We start from the raw sequence: 6,000 nt of genomic DNA on the forward strand, positions 1-6,000 counted from the left end.
CCAAACCTAAGTAGCGTTGAATCATGGTCTGATTGTCCCATAAATGCTTGACGTGAGGAAAATTTCCAAAATCAATTTTTGGAATATTCTAAAACTATAAGTAACAATTCAGACCCGAATCCGTTTAATTCAGTATTTCGAGCAGCCTCATTAAGAATCTGATGGAACGATTTGTCGACTTTTGATGTCGACAGTGCTAAAATAACTAGAATTCCGATTGCAATAAAAATCATTTGGATCATGTCGGACAGTATTACCAACCTGACGCCTCCCTAATATAGCTACGAATAGTCTGACAATTGTCGTGTAGATTACGCAAATCCGAGAAATGATCAGAATATACACCCAAAGATCAAATCCAGTTACTGACAAATTATTTAGTCAATCATACTGAGACGGAGAAAATTTGCAGGAACATACATAACGACAGAGAGATAAACGACCTATAAAATGCTTGGTAGTGTTTACAGTTTGAAAAACATAAACCACACTGACTGCCCGTTCTATGAGCTCAGAATTGAACCGATTTGTAAAAATCTAAAAAAAATAAAAAATGAGGACCTGAAATCCGTTTAAGATCTTATTTTTGAAAAAATGAGGAATTAACAATTCTCCAGAAATAAGAGCTCCTGGAATGTATCCCAAAGCAAGCCAGAAAAAGTGGAAGTTGGTCATAAAGGTTTCGTAAACAACTCATGTAATAAAAATTGCGGATTGAAAGTTCGCGATTAGTGACAATGTGCATGGAATTAGATGGAGATTCCGATCCCCGACCAAATACCGCTCAAAATTTCCCTATATAGGCTGAAGATGTGCAATTACTGGCAATTTCCGCATTAGTGCCTCAATGACAATTTGGACAATAGGCAGTATCGGAATTAACGAAAACACAGCAATGTCTGCAGGGCCAAAAATCATTTAAATCGGACGGCGAAAATTAATTTATATAGTGAAAAAAATTCTCAAAATTTTTAACAATTTAAATAATTTGAAAAATAAATTTTTATAAGATGTTAGTTTTCTTTATAAATAAATGTTTTTTAATACAAAACCTGTTCAATTAACTTTTTTTGAAAATTGAAAGTAAATAATCTATGTAGTTGATCATAACAAAAATTATTGGAACAAATTGACTTTATTTTTAAAAATTAATTTTAGCTAGCAAACGTTTTATCATGCAGTTTTTTTCAATTATTATTATTAAACAATAACCGCTGCTCCTGTCACCACCTATAGGGATTTGGGATCTTTGTTGTTCATTTTTTGTCGGGAAAATTTTAAAGACCTCATTATCGGGGATATTCTTAATACGTTCGATTTTTGGAGGGCCTCCTCGTTTTGGACTATTTCTCCGATATTAGCTAATTATAATGGGAAAGGATTCTGACAGTTTATCTGTATTTTGCTAATTTGAAGTTGGTGTGCGCAGACACATAGACAGACACACACCATACCAATTTATTATTAAGATTTAGGTTGCATTTTAATTAAAAAGCATATTTCATGAACATGGATCTTCTATGATTTTATAATTAGACAACGATAAAGAATTTAAAAATTCTGACATTAGGACGCTTACTTATGAATTGATTTAAGTCTGTATCATAAACACGCCTTCTAACAACACAAAGAGAAATATATGAAACAATCAATATCCTATTTTCTATCAAAAAAATTTTTGTATAATTTTAACTACCTATTTAAGTGATTCTAAACATTTAAATAAATATCTGAAACATTTATTAAAAAACCAAGATTTTAAGTAATCATTAATAGTTTTTTTGACTGATATTTTCTCTATTTTTTTGCATTTTTATTAAACTTTCAAGCATATTCACATTAAAATGATCGTCATGTAAAAATGTTTTTGAGGTCCGAAACACATTTATCGCGTCTCGATGTGTGATACATTTGTTTCTTTGACAATCTTCTATAATTAAATTGTCCAACTTGTCATTTTCATCGTTATTGTTTTGTAGAAATTCATAAAGTTCGTATTTTCAGAGTACGTAAAGTCTATAAACTCCTCTTCTTTTATGGTGTGACATGGTTTGCGTGACACCTATGGGCCCTGGTCCATTTATTTTTCCTTTCTTTTGTGGCCGAGGAGACATCCGGTTTCGCAGTGAAATCACTGATGACGGTGTCACTCGTCAATCCGGTGCATTTAATATGAATGGAACCTTCAGGCGGAATGATAAGATTGAGATTCGAATCAGGGAGCTTTGCAAAACTGCCCAAATCCTTCAAGCACTGCATCATCCGGCCGAAAATTCCATTGCTCGCCAAATTCTCTTATTCGCCACGTTTTAGTATTAAAAAAAATAATAATTTATTATTACAAAAATAATTTTGTGAATATTTATACCGCGTATCTTTTTGTGTAACATGAGGAAGTGTTCTAGTTTATCTTATAATCAAAAAGAGAAATTATAATTTATCTTGTTGATAACTCTTCTCTGAGTTTTTATTTTCTTATCTTGCCTGGAAAAATGCGTCGGTGGATACAATATCAAAATGTTTTCAGCACGCCAAATGGAAAAAAAGCATTGAAGAACCTATTAAGGGAGACCATAAAATAAAAAATTTCGGACAAATTATAGATAAATTAATGATCCCAGATCCCATATGTGACATGGTTTGCGCGATACCTATGGTTTGCGCGATACCTGACGTGACCTTGAAATGTACAATTATGACATTGATGGGATTAAATTATAAATCTTTTAATTAGACCGCGACTCATTCTTATCATTTAATAATTTACTAAATTAGCTAAAGACTCTCTCATTTTGACAAAAAATTATATTTATAGGAATTTAATTATCAGAAATTAATTTTTTTTTGGTGGAAAACCTAAATTTCTTGAATTATTTCTAGCGTGCAAGTATATTTGCAGCAATGTCCTCGTACAAAGGTTATGTAAAGAATAGTTTGGAATATCAAATTTTAAAAGATGCTTTACAGGATAAATTTCCTGAATATCTTACAAAGCAAAAAAAATATAGACTAGTTAAGAAAATTGAAAATTTTACTGTAATTAATGAAAGGTATCATACAAATTGTAAATGTATAGATTGTATCTTAAATGTGCGAATTCAGATCACAAGCTAGTGATTTGTCTAGACAATGGATTTTAACGGTCATTGACGTATATAGCAGGTTAGTTTTTTTATCAATTTTTATAGATTTGCATTTGCGAGGCCGCTCTACACTAAGTCCTCAAATGAAGTTTGTGAAAACCTTAGATCATTATTTTTCTTAAATGGTCCGTGTCAATTTCTTCAGTCCGATAATGGGACTGAATTCAAGAATCGTGAAATGACCAATCTATGTGAGGAATTCAATATCAAACGAATTCACGGAAGGCCAAACAATCCCCGCTCACAAGGGATTGTCGAACGCTTCAACCAGTCAATTACAAGAAAAATGGCAAAAATGATCGACAATGATAATAAAAAGTGGCTGGAAAAATTAGAAAATGCAGTGTACAGTTATAACATTTCTGTCCACTCATCTTCTAATGAGAGCCCTTTTGAAAGATACCGGGGAATAAGTGGAATAAATACAATATTTTATGGTTGTAATTATAAAATTATTCCTTAGATAATTCAAGTAATGATTTGTTGAGTCCTGATCAAGTCGATGATGCAAACAATTGTCCGAGTCCAATTGAAAATTCATGTAATTTGAATTTCTATATGTAGATGATTGTAATTATTCGTTTACAAGTCCGAAAAGATTTCAGTTCGAAATCAACCCCATTGATCCTAATTCTAATTATTACAAAGCGATGAACAGAAAAATGAATGTTCACAATAGTAAGTATGAATTTAGTGTTGGTGATAAGGTATGCATAAAAATTAATGTTTAGGTTCGAGTTAAAAAAGACTTTGGAACAAATCCTTCGTTGCGACTGGATAAGTTTGAATCTCCATATTATCCATCTGCAGAAATTATCAGTATTTTATCGAACAATCGCGTTGAGGTAGTTTAAACATTTAAATTTAATAGATAAAAAATTCGATGAGCGAAATTTCGATTGTGCCAATGTCCAGACTTAAAAAATAATTAACAAGTTATTATTCTTTGAAGTTTAATATTAATTACAATATTGACATTAAGTTAAGCTTCAAGGTCACGTCAGGTAACACGCGGCCCATAGGTGTCACGCAAACCATGTCACATAATATATTGTTCTCATCTTGCGGCAGGGCTTGTTGTTAGTAAAAATGGCATTTTTTCCAAAAAAGTGGCGAGTTATAGAAATGGCGAGCAACAGAGGGTAAACTTAATGTATGTTGATTAGGGAATAGATGAATTGCCATGATGACTGCCAGCAGGTTATGGTAAACAATTTGAGGTTCAAATAAAATCGTTTAGAACTAGAAGAATATCAGGAAAATAATGTAAATATAATAAGTGGATTCTCAACTTTTAGTATGAATCGTTGCTAATTTTGTTGACAAGGGATTGGGGAAAGTACCTAAAAAGAAGAGGTTTATGTGTTCATTTGACCTGAAATAACCATGTAATTTAATTAAATAATAGCTCCGGTGATCCAGAAAATTATTTTCAAAACCATCATTTTTTGAAGTTACTTCAGAAGCCAACAAATTAGTAAAATTTTTTTACAACGGAAAATCATGTAGTCTCCCTTCGTAACTGAATAGTTATTTCCATGTCGTCGCTACAAAGGTGAACTACGATGATGGCACTTTTCCTGTATGAACTAAGAATTCAAGAATGTACGGAGAAAGCCCGTTCACTCTATTTTGTTTAATTGGTATGATGATTTGGACGTGGATCTGAAGGAATTGTCTTGGTGGTTATCACATGGAAATAACTCACTGAGAACCAAGGGGCTGCCGTGTCTAATACGGGAACTTATTTATTTTCCGACAATGCTAGAGCATTGTGCAGTCACTTTAACTGAGTCAGAAAAACAGTTAATCATTTAGATGTGGTCAAATGATAAATAGTGACTACCTACGAAGACACAACGAAATAATGAAGTGTATACATCAGAATTAATGCAAGGAGTATGGAATTAAGAAATCTAGAAAATTGAAAATCCACTCTGTTGAGTCAGTGGCTGCGAATAACTCTGTGGAGATTTGTGTTGACCTGACAATAAAGACAAGCCGCACATCTTCGTACTCGACAAAATGAGGAACATAATCATGCTTATAAGTCAGGTTGAGGTGGAAAAGCTCCATAAATACGATTTGCTTTCCAGTAAACTCAGAGTAATTCACAACGCCAAGGTTACAGGTGCCATTTTTATTAACATAGACGACGTTTATAATGCGACTCAATCGGTCTCAAAGAACATACACGAACTTACATTTAGTCGATGGTTATTCGGAAAAGATAGGAGAGTATGCGTAAAGAACATAAGTTTGAAATAATTCTGCCGGAAAAATGTCAAAAGTCTTGATTTAAAACAAAGGAGAAAGTTTGCCAAGTGTGGGTAGGTATTGAGTCAGACTTGATAGCGACCACAGAGGAGCCTGGTCCTGTGAGATGGATGAGTGTGGGCATTGAAAAGATTGGCTCTGGTTCAAAGAGGAAGAGAATCGACTGAGAGCAGACGCATTAATTAAAAATTAATAATTAATCGTTTTGGTTAATTAATTTGTTTTTTTAAATATTATAATAATAAAAATATTATATGGCTAAACTAATTTTAAACTAATTTTTAAATAATTTGGTTTATTTATATGGATAAGCGTTTGGTTGTTAATTCTGTTCAATTTCCTGTATCTTTAACTTGTGTAAATACTCGGTTAACTGCGCAAGAAAAGCTTCAGAAAAGGTAAACTAAAAGTATTAACCACTATATAGAAAAGTAAAGAACCGAATTGCTGCTCAAATAGCTCGTGACAGGAAAAAAATCTACGTGAGCTCTCTAGAAGAGCAGTTGTTGACCTTGGAAGAGACCAACGCTCAACTTAAGCTTCAAAATTTGCAATTAATGAAACGCAATCAACTTTTAAC

The sequence above is a fragment of the Octopus sinensis genome, unplaced genomic scaffold (assembly GCF_006345805.1).
Source record: "Octopus sinensis unplaced genomic scaffold, ASM634580v1 Contig14888, whole genome shotgun sequence".
NCBI lineage: Eukaryota > Metazoa > Mollusca > Cephalopoda > Octopoda > Octopodidae > Octopus > Octopus sinensis.